This window comes from Schistocerca gregaria, chromosome 3 (genome assembly GCF_023897955.1).
Source record: "Schistocerca gregaria isolate iqSchGreg1 chromosome 3, iqSchGreg1.2, whole genome shotgun sequence".
Lineage (NCBI taxonomy): Eukaryota > Metazoa > Arthropoda > Insecta > Orthoptera > Acrididae > Schistocerca > Schistocerca gregaria.
The window spans coordinates 568,529,459-568,549,697 of record NC_064922.1 but is presented as its reverse complement, the minus strand read 5'-3'; positions in this window follow the sequence as shown (position 1 = coordinate 568,549,697).

Below are 20,239 nucleotides of genomic sequence, written 5' to 3'. Positions count from 1 at the left end.
GGTCTCTGACTTGACCCTTCATTCCTATGTATTCGACTACAGAGGAGACATCATTCTTACAAATCCATGGGGTAAGTAAAATAATCACTGTGCTACCCAATGATATCGATAATGTCACTATTGTTTCTATTTTCGCTTTAACAAAAAAACTAAAGATCGTTTGTAATATTTGTGAGCGGTTTAATTACCACAAGCCGCTGCAGCCACCACCACATGGTCAGGAGTACGTCGCCCTGAATCGCACACTCGCTTGCGCTACATGCGAACCGGCGCAGTAGCTTCAAATAAAAATGTACGGAAAGGAACATGGCGTTCTTGATGGAAACTTCACAGCACGACAGCAAGCCAGTATGCTGGTGTTTCCACTGTTCACGCTCTTGATGTGTCTAGCGGCTGCTCTAAGGAAAGAAGAACAGTATTCGACGACCAATAGGCCTCAAGGCTTCAAACAACGGTGCACACCAGTCAATTGCAGATGACTAGTAAAATGACATGTAGAAAGAAACCAAATCGTCTATTGGCACGTTGGCATCGATCGGATGCAATCTACAGAAGTGAGCCTCCGCTGGACACTACGTAAAGACAATCAGTGTCCCATTATACTCTGGCTGACTGTGGTGTAGAGTCAGCACTAGACGACGCATTGCAACTGCAGATCACAACCAAGCTTCCCGGCGTTACGTTGTAAGACTTTGCTTGTAACCTCTGCCCATATTGCCGCTACTATAATTCGTCTGTCCGTCAGGACCAGTCAAACAATGTTATGAACACCTCGTAGTGTAGTCCTTTTGCAGGGAACCGTGCATTGTCTTCTTGACACTGTGTGGTCCTTAGATCTCGCTCCCTCTCGTTTTGCAGTCGCTGTACGGCAGCCAACAATCTCTGCGATCTGTTGGTGTGATGCTCCTACCTGCCTCTACCCAATGACTCGACGTTACTTCTAAGTCAGAAATATGGCTCCCTGCCATTAACCCTTTAAATAACACTGGCCCTCAGAGGCTGGTATATGATTATTATTATGTTGTCTGTCAGTGACTATACGCTTTGCTTAAATGAAATTTTAAAGCTGTTTCCTAATTTGTCTCGTTAGTTATAATTTTGGAAATCAGTTATAAAAATTTCACTATAGTTTTGCGTTAAAGTGTTGATTTCTGCCGGCCGGGGTGGCCAAGCGGTTCTAGGCGCTACAGTCTGGAACCGCGAGGCCGCTACAGTCGCAGGTTCGAATCCTGCCTCGGGCATGGATGTGTGTGATGTATTTAGGTTAGTTTGGTTTAAGTAGTTCTAAGTTCCAGGGGACTGATGACCACAGAAGTTAAGTCCCATAGTGCTCAGAGCCATTTGAACCATTATTTTGTTGATTTCTCCCGTACATGCCTCGCAAACCCGTCCTGTTAGACGCAATTTTTAAACATGATAATGTCTCGCTGCTCAGCGTCTGTTACGTCATTTGTTATTGTTGCCTAGTATTTTAGAGTTCAACAGTCATTCGCGACATGGCAATACAGCCGTTGGCTGGGACAGACACCGGGGAAAACATCAGACGACGCCCGAAGGCCACTACTTTGAATATGTGAAAGTTGCGGGGGGGGGGGTACGGGCAGACACCGTTTCTCTCATAAAAGCCCTTTCTTTCACCTTTAAAATTTTGCAACTTTATTAACTTGATTTTACAATAATGAGTGAACATTTGTTATCATGAACAACAAGATCCTGAATATAGTTTGTTAATCAACGTTCCTGAAGTATTTTAACAGATCAAAGAACAGCTCTCAGAATCAATTTACAACGCTTAAAACTCAAAATAATTTTCAATTAAAAAAAAATACAAATTCCATAATGCAACAGAAGATTGTAACACAACATGGCAATACAAAAATTTTCGTAGATATGACCTGTAATCCCTAAAGGCAATAAAATAGTGATCACAAAATTTTTTAATTAAATCAATTTAAATGCAATAAAATTTTATTACTATCAAGGTACACTCAAACCCCGTAGCCTGAATGATGCGCACCGTATCACAAAATATTTTCATTTCTTTTAAACACTTCACACCATCAACATCCTTAGATGTGATGCATGCTACCGCCAAAGAATTATGACAAATAATAAGCATAAATGTTATAATTAACCAGGTATGTAAAACTTTTCCTTTCAAAATAAAAAAAAACACAAATCAAATCTTACGCTCAGTGGTTACACCCGTTAAAAAATGTTTAACATATACATTTTGAATTCGTCGCGGTCATGCGCTGTTGTGCACCGTTTTGTTCTTCAGGTTCACATGCGGCACGAGAAATATTTTCCACGATGGATAAAACGTTAACAGGGCGCAACCAACTTACAAACTTGCATACTAGGATTATACTTCGATGAGGATGCGACTCGCAAATCTTAAACTCGGTGAGGGAGTAGATGCGATACTACTAAACACTTTGACTATACCGCACCGCACTAAATAGCAGTACGGTGGGATAGACAAGGAATTAATCAACAACTGTTGCAAGGCAACCTCAGCAAGGCAGTAACAAAATATCTTAGACTTTAAACTCTTGGGAGGACCACACCAAACCACAGAATTATTTCTCAAGCTAAATTATGAAAATACTACCGGCGATTACGTCACGACAAGTAGAAGCGCAAAATACCATAAGAAGTGAACTGCAGTTAACACAATTCATGAGCGTCCGACAGAAAAGCTCCAAAGCCAACCTTTCCCTTATTACAAACAGTTAACAGTACCTCCAAAGTTCACTCGTGGACACTATCAGAGTGTCAATTATTCGTTATAACTGCAGATAACAAGTTTAATACACTGGGGCTCCGACTTAGGTTTCTTAATACGACAAGTAATGATTCGGTCCTTCATTTGGATCTACCTTCGACCCAAAACAGTCATTTACCTTAAAGCAGCTACGTAGGTGACAATGCAGATATAAACGCGCTCCTCCCAAGCAGCGCTCTAGCTGGAGACAGCAGTAGCGAAGCACAGCTTACACAAGTCTGATATACGCGCCACCAACGTGCAGCTATTTAGAATTCTTATTTTCGCTTCATACACCAAACTTGCCGTAATTCTTTGTCGGAATCCAAGGACAGAACCAAGAAACCACTTCTCAGCCGTTGAACGAACACACGATGATTGCCATCGGGACAACACCGTCCCTCCACACCCAGGGATTTCGAGCCCATGGCGTTCCGTCCCAACCGACTGCTTCCGAGGGGCCCACCGACCATGCTGCCTTGCCCTCCGACACCGGCGTCGCTCCTCAGGCATAGTCCAGCGCTCACTCCCAAAAACCCTCTTCTTATTCCTCCTGTTCGCCTCGCGGCGCGCCTAAAGCCAACTCGCCAAAGATAAGCGACGACCAGAGACTCTAATCCGTTCTGGATATTAACATTTAGGCGAGTACTGAGAAGGCGGGTGGTTTCAAAAACAAAAAAATTAAATAACGAGCCGCGCTGGCTCAATCCGAGTGATAAACATATATTTAATTTGGTGCATTATTTCATAACTGTTGTCTGTGTTACAAACACAAAGCGTTGCGGAGAAAAGGACTGTCAGATGGCGAGATGAGGGAATTGTTGCAGCAGTCTTTTGGTTCTGAAAACCGATCTAGTGAATTTCAATTTTGTGGCTACTATCATAGTGAAGGAGACGTCGCTGAAAACTCAGAACAACACGAAAATGATGATGTCACGAAGAATTCCTTTACGAAGAAGGAGAAGTACCATTTAGTGTAAATTCTACTGATTACGACTTACTGTTTTCTAGTAATAGGAGTGAAATATGGGCTACAGGTGCTCACGCTCGAATTTTTCGTAGACTGAGCAAAAATGATCTACTGAAAGAAGACCAGGACCTACATGGTATTTGATTAGGATCTGTGATAACGAAGAGTCTGTTTTATGTTGGTTTTTCATGTACCCCTCATGAGAAAGTGTGTATCTGAAGCCACAAGGAAGGCTGAATCGATTACAAGGCCTGGGTGGATATAGATTTGTGTGGAATGTAAAAAATCTTTTGTGTTCTGATCCCGACTATTTACCAGTCAAGAAATGAAGATATCACTCAGCTTTGAAGTGTTGAGAATCTCCGACCACTGCTCAATGAAATTATGTCTCGCAACTGTTTCCATGCTATTCTGAGGGTGTTAAGCTTTGACCGTATTTGAACATAGGCCAAATGATAAACTGAAACGAATCAGAAAAGTTTCTGAGATGTGAGAACCTGAGGGATTCTTAGATTCCAGGATGGTTCATGACCATGGATGAAGAGTTGGTCACATTTCAATGTCGCATTACTTTCGACAATACATCCCATCAAAATCTAGTACATACAGTAATAAAGTTTTGGACAGTCTGTGTCAGAGCAACAAAGTACTGCTGGAAGATGAAAGTGTATTTGGGGAAGGAGGAAGACACCAGAGCCGTCTGATTTGGAGAAAATGCTGTGAAAACTCTGGTGATTGAATTTGAGAAGTCTGGAGATAATATCGTCTTTCAAATGTTTTTGGATTTCTCGATTCAGCTTATTACTTGTAGTGAAAAGATTTTCACAGCCTGGCGAAGAGTTTGTTTAAGGGGAAATGCTCGTGAAAATGACCAAAAATGTAAAAAAAAATCTTGTTATATAGAAAACAGCATTCCATGCTGATTTCAAAAATGTATAGTTTATGCGCATTATCATTTTCCGTTCGTTTTAAAATTGAGGTTGAACGTAACGTTGCACAGGTTTGAAGTGCGTCAAAATACGTGATGTATTATTTTATTCTTCCGTTTTTTCCGTCGTTAGTTACGGATCGTTAACATAGGTGTGTTCTAGAAGGAACTGACTCGCGGAACCAAAGTATAGGCATGTCTACAAGGCTATGGTTCGAATGTAAACAATGATATGAGAAGATATGATTTCGGGGCTTCATACGCGTGTGGTTTTGTAGTTATTGAGTGTTGCTTTGTTCCTCTGTGTGTGTTTCCTGTGTCACAAATGCCGAGAATAAAGAACTTTAACCCCAAACGAAAGTTTCACGGCAACCAGTTCCAAACACAACCGAATAATACTCATCAGTTGCTTCAAAAGTCGCCGCAGAAACTGTGTCTATAGGCAGCGCTTCTAGACGTACACTTCCGCTTTCTGAATATAATAAGAGCGAGCCTAGTAGTAGCGTGAGCGGCAGTAACGACGGAAATGTTATTGTGAACCTAAGTACGCTGTAAAGAGTTTTGAAGAAGAATGATGTGAAATGTAAGTACTGAAATTGTGAAGATAGTATTAAAGTTTCTGAGGACATTTCAGCAAGGAAGGGTCTTTCAAATCGCTTAGTGATTGCCTGTAACTCCTATAAGATTCACAGTGATACAATGACATCGCCAGTAACTAATAAACGACATTACAGTGTAAATATTCAGCTTGCTTATGCAATGCGATCTATTAGAAAGGGAAGGAGAGCTGCCCAGACTTTTTGTGTTTTTGCCTCCACCTCCACTGAGGTTTAGGGTAGCCTTGTTTGAGAATACAGACATTGTAGCAGCATTTGATGGATCTTGGAAGAAAAGAGGTCATACTTCTCTGAATAGGGATGTAACTGCCACTTTTATTGAAACTGGTAAGATACTGGATTATGAATGTCTAACAAAGCGCTGTCAGGGTTGGTCAAGTAAATTTATGGGCACCCATGTTTTTGTGAAGAATTTTGTTGGCCCAAGTGGAAATATGGAATCGAAAGAAGATCAGAGTTGGGGTTGGGGTTGTCTGGGGAAGGAGACCAGACAGCGAGGTCATCGGTCTCATCGGATTAGGGAAGGCTGGGGAAGGAAGTCGGCCGTGCCCTTTTCAAAGGAACCATCCGGCATTTTCCTGGAGCAATTTAGGGAAATCACGGAAAACCTAAATTAGGATAGCCGGACGCGGGATTGAACCGTCGTCCTCCCAAATGCGAGTCCAGTGTCTAACTACTGCGCGACCTCGCTCGGTCAAGAAGATCAGAGGTCAGTCGTTGTGTGAGGTATGTAGGCTACCTTAGGGATGGAGACTGTAAAGGAAACACTACTATTGTTAATGACAGACCTTGTTAGGGACACACTGATAGAAAAGCTTGAATGTGTTGGGAATGCACAAAAAAGAATGGGCGCTCGGCTGAGAAAACTATGTAAAGACTTCAGTGAAAAAAAACTATCAGACGGCAAACACATAGGTGGTCCAGGTCGCCTTACTAAAAGTGGAATTGATTCTTCGACTCATTATTATGGACTAGCAATTAGGAGAATTGAAGGAGATTTGGAGAACATGAAACGCGCTGTTTGGGCAACATGGTTTCACAGAGTGTCAACAGATGAAACTCCACAGCGTGGTTTGTGTCCAAAACAGGAAGATTCGTGATGCAAGTACTGGTTCAGCAATGTTATAGGCACAAAATACACGCACAAGCATTCCTTATCACTTTGTGTAATGGAGCCAATTAGGCCCACATGCAGGGATCTGGAAAATAAAAATCTACTTACGAAATGTATGCTTGGACTCTCTCAGAATGCACAGGAAAACTTCAACAGTTGCATATAATAGAGAATAGCAAAACAGCATTTGTTGGGCTGACAGTGCTGAAGGTTCGTATAAGGTATGTAATAATAACATTCAATGATGGTGCAGTTTCAAGGATCAATTATATGAAGAAACTGAACATCGAGACTGGAAGGAATATGACTTCAGCTGTAACTGCTATTGACAAGCGATGAATAACCGAAGCAGAGACAGCTGCAGAAGCTACTACCAAGGAGTCAAAGACAAAGAAAAGAATGAAGAGAAAGAGTATGGAATATAAGGAAACAGGAGGAAAACTGAAGTATGCAGCTGGAATGTTGTAAACGAGCATAGTGGTAAGTTAATAAATCTGTAAATCTTCTTTTGCCATTTACCGAAAACTTGAATTTTCAACATTCAGGTACGCTTTTTTCCTAAATGATTGAAGTTAAATTCACAAAAATTGGTACAGATGTTTAGAATGACCTCATCCAGCTCCCTTGCCTACTATTTCCCTAAAAATTTGTAAGGTGATGATGATGTCGGAAATATTGGAGCTATATTTTTAAATATTTTTGTTGTAGTACAATAAAATATTTGTCATTTTGACAGTTCAGCATCAGGGAAGGAAACTGGAGGCATAAAACACTTAAGTGAATGTTTTCTGTACTTTGACACTTTTTCCAAGCTGTGCAGTCAGTGGATCCAAAGAAAATGGTACTGCAGTGAAGTAGTGTTCCGTTTTTTAGACTATTATAAATATTGTTGACAGTACCAAAATGTAATAAATATCTCAATGATTTTTTGGAAAATGCTTTGAGTAATGACCCTACTTGTGTATAAGAATTTTGAGCCATACCTCATTTATAGATCAGTTGCACTACTATGAGGGTGAAGATAATGCTAAAAATGCAGCCCGTTCATGGGCGTGTCCCCTTAAGAGTCTTTTGAAAATTGGCGACTGTTCCGTTCTTGAGAAAACTACGGTGATGTCTTGTTGTGAAGAAGCAGATAAAATCCTATGTGAAAATGGATATCTTCTTATGAACGGGACATCTGATTGTTGTTCGAAACAGTTCAGACAACTGTACAACATACGTGCTAACAACGGAACCACAAAAGAAGATTCGAAGGGATTTCCTTTTCTCCCAGACAAATGTCATAATGCTAATGAAAGCTTTTTCTGGAATGAAAAATTGGGGACCCGGTTGGTCACCAAAAGCTGTAGTGATAAACGCTGAAATGGCTTTGTTTAAAACTATGAAGACAATGTTCATTGAAAATCCCGTTCCAGTTACAATTTACACTTTATCCGATGTCTGTGGAAGAAAATACTAGAACTAGAATTAACAGAGGAATACAGGGATAGATAATAACACTTATTTTTCTCAGCATGAGTTCTGCATAATATTTCAAATGGTTCAAATGGCTCTGAGCACTATGGGACTTAACATCTCAGGTCATCGGTCCCCTAGAACTTAGAACTACGTAAACGTAACTAAACTAAGGACAACACACACATCCATGCTTGAGGCAGGATTCGAACCTGCGACCGTAGCAGTCCCGCGGTTCCGGACTGCAGCGCCTAGAACCGCACGACCAACGCGGCCGGCCATAACATTTCAACCACCTAACAGTGCCGATGAATCGTGGACGGCCGTAATGGAAGAAAACCCCAGTGGAAAAAAGGTCATTAAGTTTGTAGACTGTATGGTGAACGAAAGGATGGAAAATCTTAGTATGCCAACTGAAATGTGGAAAGACTTTAACCAGTGGCTCAGGACTACGAATCTCGTCGAAGTTTGACATAGAAAATTAAGCCCCTCAATAAATCAAAAATGTCTGAACTTAAATAATGTGAACGCAGTAAATGATATACTAATATACTTGAAATTACAAAAGATTCATTTGGTCTACAAAACAGTACATAGATCTTGGAGAAAGGTTAAAAGACATTACAAGATTATACTGGTTAGTCAGAAACAACCTGAAAAGCTTGTAGGGGTGTTGCAGGGTAGGTTTTGCTGAGACATAATTGTTAAGAGAAAAATTCGATACGTTGCGCCGCTTCCGAGATAGTACTTAAGTTAGCTAGTCACGCTGCTTCTCTCGCAAATTAAAGTGTCTCGCCACGTAGAATTAGTGTCCGTTCTCTCATAGCGTAGATGACAACCCACAATATTGCCAAGTCTTTGGTTAGGGTTCGATCCTTACTACTGCCCCATGCCCAGTTTTTGTAATGCTCTCTTCTTCTTTTTTAGGAGACTAAACGAAGACCAATTTAGGCGACACAGTCTCTTGTGGGCCAATTGCATTTACTAATTAATGAAAAACAGCACGACGTATCGAATTTTTTTCACAACAATTATTTCTTGGGACATCATACCGTGCAACACCCTGACAAGCTTCTGGGACCTTTCCTGGTCACTGTGCATAAAGTTTTACGAAATTTTAAATTTCTGGCTTTCTTACAAAATTTGGTCGGAATATAAAATTTGTAAATAAGTCAAGATGTGTAATTACTATCTCCAGTAATCTGGTACAAAGAGAAAAGATAAAAGTAAAAAAAGAGGTCAAAAATGAAAAAAACAAAAATGTCTATGTCTATTTACTACGTGCACAATCACTCCTAAGCCTGGATTAAATGTGAAGAGAATGTGGTGTTACTATATAACAGTTGGCAGAGCCTCCCCAATTTTGCGGGTTCCTTTGGTGATCGGAAAACCGACGGATCAAGTATTTGTGGCCGACACACTACGTTGACGTCACGGGTCACGCCGACGGTCGGAAAGCCAGCGACACCGAGATTTGGCTGATTTGACTGAAATCATGGAAATTAAGAGTGCTTCTTTACAGCAATGAAGTATGTAATAGATTTACATTGGCAGAATACGAGGTTGCAGCTGCAGTAAGACTTTGATGGGAATCAGAACAACATGGAGTAGACTGAACTTCAGAACCATGGGTCACCGCAGGTTAAGTCCTGACTATGGAATCTTGAGATGAAGTCCCCACATGAAGTCTCTCAAAAGAATCATAACGAGTTCTCAATCCTAACTGGGGGTCCCCACAGAAAAATTCCACCGAAAAGGACTCACCAGCTATGATGTAGATGTTCTCCACCGTGTGCTTTCGAGTGTTGAAATTTGGTCGTTAGTATCATATCATTCACTGACGGCTGGGAAATTCTCCTCTTCTTGATTACTCGTTCCTCTCATTCTGCTGAGGACAGTGAAAGTGCATAAAATATTTCATTTGAGAATAGTACATTCATCTAACAAGCGCTCTCGCGGTTTACAATCACAGCTTGACCGCTCCCAGCTTATCCAAAACAGGATTCCCCTGCTAGTGAGTCTTCAGAGGACCTCAGGCTGATTGTTCACTTGTGGAGAGGTTAGCTCATCCGATATCTTTCTCAAGGAGGGGTTTTCCTAGGTTAGAAAACCGGGTGGTGATGATTCCCCCATATCAATAATGAAGCTTTCACAGTACTTTCTCTCCGGCGGGCAATGGTACTCTTCTCCTCACGTCTGTTTTGCCCATTACTCGTATTTCGAGGAAGAACTTGCACAGAGAACCGAAAAGCGCTTAGTGGTTATTTTTATGTGTAAAGCTGGTGCATCCGAGCACTCGATATCGGCTATACTCTGTCATTAAATACTGTATATTTCTACATGAGAAAAATGTTGGAGCCCCTTTTAGTTACAAGTAATATCTCCCTTTTGAAAAGGTGGCATAACAAATTTTTTATTGTTGTCTTTGGTAAGGACCGTTAAATGAATTGTAATTTGGGTTAAAAGAACCGTGGTAAACAAATTACATAGCTCTGTACTTCAAATAATCTCTTTCTGCAACGTATGAAATAAAATTTTCTGGAATAAAGCTGTGGTCTAGGCTTTACTTCCGCTACGAAAGCGGAAACCATTAGTTAAATACGTTTCACTGTCAACGCCGGAAAGAGAGAGATTTGTTTATAATCCAGCTCAAGGTAGCGATGGTTTTTCTTCAGTCAAATCCCAGCTAACTGATAATAATGTGGCAATGGTGATCCTAATTAAATATATTTGGTTCTGATTACCAGTTGATGATTTAGCTTACAAGTGTAACCTGTAAGAAATCTTAGTCGAAATAAATCTATAGGAGTATCATAATTTTTTTGGGAAACTTGGCAAAAATTTCACAGACTAATGTATGTTAGCGTCACTCTTTGACTGCTAGAAAGTCCAGTATTTGCTTGCCATTATCAGTATACTGGTTTCAATGTTAACATAACCAAATCTTTCCCATCTGTCATTTGTTTCTTTCTTCTTTCAGGAGTTTCACATGCAGGAGAGTTAGCTATTTTGTTCTTGAGAAAAGATACAGAATATAACTTGGATCCTGAATCATAAGAAGAAAAAGTGCGCAGAAACATGCTGCGTCTTTGGACGAACTTCGCAAAGTATGGGTAGGTATTTCCGCTGACTGAACCTGCCAATATCGAAAATTTAAAACATCGAAATTATAATGCACATTTACAGCTATGCAGTATCTGATAAATTTAGATTGGCATAATACGAGGCAGCAGCCGAAGTTGAAAGTAATAACCTCAACAATCTGTACCGAATAAGACAACGATTAGATGTCGTGAGATAGTCCCATCGCAGACGCATTACTGCCTGCTCTCAATTATAACTAGCGCAGTAGTACATAACGGAATGTAAGTTGGCAGTAGCTGAAACAGGTGGAGAGCTTATACTGGAAAATATGAATTACAAACCCTAAACCTGAAAGTGAAAGATAGACACACAGTGTTTCAAAATCACACCGGCAAACTTAGATGGGCTGTAAAAGGTGTCTTGTGGAACAACAGGAGGATAGTATTTGAACAATGATGACAAAACCAGCTGATGTATTTGAATCTATCGTCTTTCATTCTTTTTAAAACATGCAACCAGTTTCGACACAACATTGTGTCATCCTCAGACGCCGAACATAACTTTCTTTGGTCCGCAGCTCGTGGTCGTCGGTAGCGTTCTCGCGTCCCGCGCCCGGGTTCGATTCCCGGCGGCGTCAGGGATTTTCTCTGCCTCGTGATGACTGGGTGTTGTGTGATGTCCTTACGTTAGTTAGGTTTGAGTAGTTCTAAGTTCTAGTGGACTTATGGCCATAGCTGTTGAGTCCCATAGTGCTCAGAGCCATTTGAACCATTTTTAACTTTCTTTCCACAACCGTTTTCATGTGAATGAGCAGAATCGTTTGGAGTTTGGAGCGGGCCAAAATGAAATGCATTCCATACCTTCCGTGCCAGTAACAAGCCCAGCATGGTCATAGGACAATTCAAACTGGTAGCATGTTTTAAAAAGAATAAGCAACATTAGATTCAAATGAGTCCGCTGGTTTTGTCATCATTATTCTAGTACTACGCCAACCCCCTTGGCGCAGTCGTAACACCGGTTCCCCGTCAGATCACCGAAGTCGGGCTGGGCAAGCACTTGGATGAGTCACCATCCTGTCTGCCGAGCACTCTAGGCAAGCGGGATGCACTCATCCCTTGTGAGGCAAACTGAGAAGCTACTTGAACGAGGAGTAGTGGCAACGTCCCGTAAACTGACATATGGCCGGGAGAGCGGTGTGCTTACCACATAACCCTCCATATCCGCATCCAGTGACGCCTGTGGTTTGAGGATGACACGGCGACCGTTCGGTATCTTTGGGCCTTACAAGGCCTGTTTGAACGGTGTTTAGTTTTTGTTTCTTTTTTTTTTTTAATTCAAATACTACGTGACCAGCTGTAGTTCCACTTGATGGATTGCCAGAAATGGACGACAGAACCGGTGCCCAGAAATGTCATTCAACGCCGCAACAGAGCATCGTAGTTATAGGGCACTGGCTCCGGTATGGAAAGGGGGGGGGATAAGGGTATGAATTTCTATTATACAAAATGATTTTAAGAACTAGCAGCATTGTTACATCAACTACATCTACATCTACGTCTACATCTACAGGGATACTCTGCAAATATGATTGGCAGAGGGTTCATAAGTCACACTTCACACTAATACTCTTGTTATTAGAACAGCGCACGGAAAAACGAACACTTGTATCTCTCCTTGCGAACTCCGATTTCCCTTATTTTATTATGATGGTCGTTTCTCCGTATGTAGCACAGTGTCAAAAAATTTTTTTGGCAATCAGATGAGAAGTATGGTGACGACATTTCTGAGAAGATTCCGCCGCAACAAAGAACACCTTTGTTTTAATGATGTCCACCCCAAATCCTGTATCATGTGAGCAACACTCTCTCCTGTATTTCTCGACACTACAAAACACGTTGCCCTTCTTTGAACTTTCTCGGTACACTCATTTAAACGTATCTGGTAAGGATCCCACACCGCGCAGCAATACTCCAAACGACGACGGATATTCGTAGTGTAAGCAGTAAGTAGATCTTTTGTATCTTGTAAGCGTTCAGTCAGTAAAACGCGGTATTTGGTTCGCCTTCCCCACAACATTTTTTTTTTTTTTTGCGTTCTTTCCAACTTAAGTTGTTCGTAATTTTAATTCGTAGGTATTTATCTGAATTTACGGCCTTCATATTTGAGTGATTTATCGTGTAACCGAGGTTTCATGGATTCGCGTTAGCACTCATGTGGAAGACCTCACACTTCTCATTATTTAGGATCAACAGACAATTTTCGCAGCATACAGATATCTTTTCTAAATCGTTTTGCAATGTGTTTTGATGTTCTGATAAGTTTACTAGACGATACCGTTTATATAAATAACGAACGGTAGCATGCAACACCTATTTTGATATCTTGGTAACACTGTGTAACACTTTCATTGCTATCCAATTATTATTAGAAGAGTAGTAAAATTTTCGTACAAAATAATTTTGAGTACCTGGGCATGGAACAAGAGTACGCGGCGCGTAATGTTACATCCAGGTGAAGAAAATAAAATGGAATACAAATAAATACATGAGACAAAAAATTAGCAACTTTTTATTTTTCCGCGCAATCCAAAAGTAAATGTCATAGTGATGTGACTGTAAGGCCGGAAAACTTTTATCGAGGAAAATGCAGTGCTGCTCTATTACTTATTCTTCCTCCAATGAAAAAATTTCCGTGATTCGGCCGAGTTGCTCACTACTTGTGACTGATTTAAGACGTCTTGTTAAGGGAGTCTCTGAAATCGCGGTAACTTTGGATGCTTGTCATACTACGTTGCCGTTTTCAATAAGGCCAGAAGCTTGATGGTAGAGCGCCTCTGTCAATGGCTGTCGCGTTCATGTTCTCGGTCGGCTCCTGAAAAAAAAAATATATCACTATGTCAGCTGTGCTTATACTCGGAGTGTGTTTGAGAGGTAGGCGTGTTTGAAAGAACCGCTCTCCAACGAAAGAAAAACTACAAAAAAAAAATTAAGTTCTCTAAAGTGAATAATGATTTATCTAACGTAAAAGTTCGCAAATAGTTTTATGATGGGATAAAAGTATGCCCTGCAAACTTCTACCCCTACAGACCTGCATACTTTTACCCCATTTCGCTATTTTCTTTTCCAGATATCTACAGATAACACATAAATAAAGTCATGGATACTGGAAGCTTATGGCCACCAGATCCGGCACTGAGTTTATCTAATTTTTAAATACATCTAGATTCACCGAACTCTTGGTCAAATTATAAAAATCTTACATCTAAATGTACTAACGTGACTTACCGAGTTTTCTCCATCCCTAAGCTTCCGACTGCCAGGAGGTTCCAGTATAAAACTGAGGATATGATGACGTATGCGCTGCCTGACGGGAGAATGGTGAACTTCTACTTTGGGGCGTGGTAACTTGATGTGTCCCCCTCCCTCATACTTTTAACGCCACTTATCCTCTACGTATGTACAAAGAGGGTGGTTTCGTGATGCCGTTACAGACTTTCTCGAATGATAGCAAGATAAATTTATCAGTTTGAGGTAACGGACCCTGGTCCAGAAACGAAGGAAAATTATAAACGAAAATCTGTTTGATGCCCCTCCCAGTGGAATGTATGTACCGACACTGGTGTTGCTAAGATTTTATGGTAGACAAGTTTCAGAGGTGGTAATACGGACTAAAACAAAAAAGATTATAGTGAACATAGGCTCCACAACGCATATCTGAGGATGTGTAAGCACTTGTTTATCTTCGCTTTTGTGGTTCCGATGACTATGAGCACTATGGGACTTAACATCTGAGGTTATCAGTCCCCTAGAAGTTCGAACCACTTAAACCTAACTAACCTAAGGACATCACACACACCCATGCCCGAGGCAGGATTCGTACCTACTGAACAAATGCTCACAGCTGTTAAAGTATGCACTTTAAGCTCACTTTACTAGAAATTTTTTTCTTGTTTTGGTGCGTACTACCACCTCTCAAAGTTGCTTACCCTGCAATCTTGCCAGCAATAGTACCTGTATATATATTACACTGTGAGTTACCAGAAAGATTTTCCCTTTTAACTTTCAACAGCGATCGGTCCAGACCCGGAATCCTTACGTCATCCCTGAAATACGTAGCATCATTTCGAAATCACCCTATATATACATACTCAGACACAGTTACTTTGACGTCGTGTAGTGTCGTTGGATGACGTTTCCGGACTCGCGCTCCTGATCTTGTTTTGTTCCTCAAAACATACTCTATATACCCTTGACGCTTTACGGTGAAATTTTGAAACACCCTGTGTATCGTCACCGACTTTACCACACTACATAGCATTCTGAGCCGTCTATAAACACTACGGATCTGTTTGTCGTAGTGAGATTGATACCAGACCACTGACTTAAACGGCAGATCTTCTGCCTCATAGCTTTCTCGATGTTGTTCTTTCTTCTAACGTAATTGAACTAGCTGTTTGCCGAGATGTATTTCTTATCAATTATTTTGGGAAGCATGTGTTTATAGACGGCATCTGTTTGTTGTTCTTCTCGCGAATATGCGACCTTACGATTCAGAAACACAGTGGGTCTCAGTAATTCAGGAATGTCCTTTTCACGCAATGGAAAACAGGAATATATTGGTACATCGAAAACTAAATTCACCATTAAGAATATGCTTCTGTCTGAAAATTCATGGAATGAAGAAACAGTCTTAAAAATATATACCGAGCACGTGAAACAAGGACGGTAAATCATAATGTAAAGGCTAAAGGTGGGATTCGGAGAAGATTTGAGTGACAACGTGTGACTATCCACTGTAAAAAGACGACTGTCACCTTTTCACTGGCGTTTGGTTTGAGATCCCATCTTGTCGTGGTGGTAAACCGACGTTCCATTGCTACTGTTTAAAAACAGTCGTAAGAGCAAAATATTCCTTATTAACTTGATAAGAATGCGTATCACCCGAATATAGCATCATCAGATTGTGCTAAAAGTTAGAAATTTTCTTCCAAAAAAGCATACGTGAGAAAATATGATACCGAACAAAGTACCCTCATGCAGGCCACGTAAGACATAATAGCGTCTTCATGAAGTGTCCTTTTGATAGGTTCTATTCAGTACCTTGTGTCCTTGATAAATGCTTTTTAGCAGAAAATTTCAGATTTTGTAATATAACCTGACGATGCCCTATCCGGACGAAACGCGTTGTTCTTGAGTTAATAATGTATATTGTGCAACCTACGGCTGTTATTTTTTTTAATAGTACTAATAGGAATTGCTGCTGTCGGCGAATGCAATTCAGTTTGAACCAGTTTCTCGTTGAACACTGCAAAGAGGAACTTCCTGGGAGAATAAAACTATAAGCCAAACCGAGACTCGAACTCATGAACTTCGCCTTTCTCAGGCATGTTCTTTACGGACTGAGCTTCCCAAGCATGACTCTGGTCCGTTGTTACAGCTTTACGTCCTCCACTACATCATTTCCTGGCTTCCAACTACGCAGAAACTCGCGAAAGCAAAGGTCCCGAGTCCGAGCCTCGGTCCGGCACGCAATTTTGTTTTGCTAGGAAATTTCATACAAGCGCACAAAGTAAAAATTTCATAGTGGACTGCAAAGTGAACTTCGTGAAACGGTCATTAGAAGTTGGAATCCTCGCAAAAGATCTGTGAATAGAGCTTCTCACAATGCTGCACGTCTTCGTTAGGACAAACAGTATAGGAGTTTGACAGGAACTGTGTGAAGGTGAGTAGTTTGGTCCATTGATTTTGTCTCATTTCTAATGACGCAAATCGTCGCGATCATCCACGACGTGGTGACGACTGTAACGCACGGTGTAAGCGAGAGTAGTTTAGGACAGAGGTGGTCCTGTAATGTTTTATGGGTGTTTTTCGAAACCATCACTAGAGTCAACGTATTGAGGGTAATGTGAATATGAACGACGACGTTTATTACAGCATCAGCGATGCCCAGGTGTTGCCCTTTCTTCTAGGCTTGATGATGCGTATGCTGTGAACACACCTGAGTTCGAAGATGGCATCAGCTTTGTTCACAGAGCTGCCTGTATACGATTCTCGTTTGAGGAATTGTTAAGAATCTTATTTAAGCCGCAAAGGCTGTCTAAATTACACAAGCTCTGTCCCATCTAAATGATCTGCGATTATTTCTAACAGTACACGGAACGTAGCTATCAACATCCTCGCAGTTAGGTTACTCAACGGAATTTTATCTTTAGTGAGTGGTTTCAGCTGCATATAGCATACTAGAGAACATACTTCGTCTCGGTATTGCGGAACTGAAGCTATTCTCAATTACAGAGGTGGTGTTACGCCGTAATGTCGCCAAATTTCGTTAAGGTTACTGATATTTTTTTCTAGTATGCTTATAGAACTGAATGTCAGTGAATTAAGCATATTCTGCCTTGAACTTCCTTCATCACGTAATTAATAAGTAACTTTTAGTCTTGCTTTTTACGTGTTCGTCTGAGGATCTGTAGAAGACAAAGAATAATGCATGTCTGTGTGATTCAACAGCAACCCTACTCCTGAGGCGGATCCCGTGGTGTGGCAGCCCTACGACCTTTCCAGCCATAGTTACCTGCTGATGCAGGCCAACTTCTCGATCGCACACGACCCATATGGCGAGCGCATGGTCTTCTGGAGAGAGAACGTTCCACTCATGCCATTTCCCGACACAATATGATATGCCACAAGAGGTAAGGACAGACATGAATTGCTTCAAAAGCTCTTCTAACGAGTATGGAAAACCCTTCGGTACATTTTAGGAACACTAACGGAGAACGATCCTCCCTGGAGGAATTATTTCACGATCTTGATAACAACGCAAAAACCAAGGAACGAGAGAATTGCAATTCGTGGTGTACGATATCATCATCGCAATATTATTCTGCACATATTAGCCATTGCCTACTTACAGAGACTAGTCTAAGTCTTTTAACCTGGTTTAGGATTTACCCATGTTGCTTCTTCGTATTGCCTAATATCTTCGTAGTATTTTTTTTTAAAGTCTGCCAACTTCCCTAATAGTGATGTGCTCTTTAAATTTGCTTCACCAATCTTCCTATTTTTCATTTCGAGTCATTAATCGTAACTCTGCTCTTATATCTGAAATTCTCGTTCGAAAATGTGCGTCCTTCGGCACATCTCAGGAATTCAATTTGTGCACTCTGGATCCTTATTGCATTAGTCTATTTATTCTTTTAGCCAGCTTTCGTTCCCACACGTTATTGATGCCATTCATTACTTTAAGTTTTGCTACGTTAATTTCGAAATCAATTCAGCCTCCATGAGATATACTGCACCCGTAGTATTTATTATTTGTTACCTGTTCTACTGCTTCCCGTTTATTATGATATGGGACAAAATTTTCTTTTTCGCATAAATTACAATTTTCTTTGCTTCTGGTTGCACGAAGCGCACTATCTTTACTGTTGACATGCTTCTCTTTTCAGATTACTCTCAGTGTCACCAGTAATTACCTATTAGTTATTAAATAATATCGTATGATTGTAAAATGTATTTTTAGGGCAAAGTAAAGGGATTAGCCGAACATTTGTCCCATGCCTAGGCCCATGCTCTCTAAAACCATTTTGAATATTTTTACCTACAACAGATATAAGCGACTATTCATACAGGCCTTTTGTGATTTCTCTTAAACTTTTAGATAAACGTCTGTTGTCTAGCATCACGATCAAACGGTGTAATGACATGAAAGGAGTTTAAATTTCCTTAGTCTTGTCTGTATATTTTTCTACAATTTTGTCCAAGCTTGTTATGTTAGCAATACAGCACCTTCGTCTCTTGAATCTTGATTCCTCTTCTGTTGAAGGTGACTACAGCAGTTTTGCTGATTCTTTTTGTGATGATTTTGTAGTACACCTTGTCGGTTGTATTCAGTAACCTTATTCTTCCATTATTTTCTCATTTTCCTCTATATCCTTTCTTGCATTTAAAGAATATCACCTCATGTCTCAGCGGCTATTGAAGGCAATTGACCCTCCAACATACGTCTACAAATTCTGTAAATCATTTCATCATTTTACGTGGTACGGCTACATTATCTTACAGCTACTTATCTCTCAGGATATTTTTACATATTGTTCTGTTTCCTGTTACGGACATTGACCTATTCCAAAGAAGAGAAAAAACAGCACATTACAGATACATAATGATTACCAGGAAAGGAATTAACTAAGAATTCGAACCAAACATCTCTAATGCTTAATTATTGAAGCACTGCGAAAAATTCCATTGCTTTGGGGTTTAGATGTTGTTGAACGTAATCCTGATACTTCAAGCATACAAATGTTACAGATGTTCCCCAGTTGCAGAGAAGAGGAGAAACAGCGCCTTATTAAAGAATACTCTCTGCCAGAAAGGACTTAATCCAAAAGTCGACAGAAACATCCGTAAAGTATTAGTAAAAAGTCACTGCGAAATGTCGGTTTCGTCGTTCCTGAACATAATCCTGATACTTTAATCCCACAAATGTTAAGAAATTTCCGGAAACGGCCCAAGTGCAACTAAACACTTAAGCATTGTGGTACTGTCCATCATAGTTAGCTTCGTTTTCAGTTTTCTCTTCTCAGTAAGAAAGAATCATTAATTTCATTTATTTTTTATTTACTTAAAGATGGAACTATTGTATTTGTATTTATGGAAATAAAATTAGTAATTTCATATCAGCGACACGAGAAAATAAAAATGAAAAGAAGTTATTAACAAAAATACTATACACTACTTCACAATCTATATGGATCTTTACCGATACATGACGCAGCTCACAACGAGTTGTTTGTGTTTAAGCATTACTACTGACAAGGAAACTGGAGCAGTTTCAAGGCAGTAACAATGTACGCTTCTGTCTGACCAATAACCAGACAATCGCCTCTTTTCTTCTTAGATGCAGGTCATCACTCTATATTTACTAAAATTAAAGTAAAACAGTTTGTTGAAAAGGTAATTTGATTTATTGTATGAACTTACTAATTATACATGGAAATTTCCAAGAGGGAGGAAAGGATTATCAATTGTAGGTCATGAAGGTTTCGTTAAGTAGATCAGCATATACGACAAAGTGACGCTGAAAACTTGTATTATTAAGATTCATTTTAAAACCTGAAGCCTTAATTGTAGTGTCAGAATGAGAGAAGTTTCTGTGTTCTTTTCAACTAAAGAGTTAACAAGCAAAATAAATGAATACTTGGTGATGTAAATACATATTTAACAAAGTAACTGAGAGCTGTAACTTGTATTTAAAGTGACACTCTTTCACTATACCATATATAAAGTGTCCTGATGACATT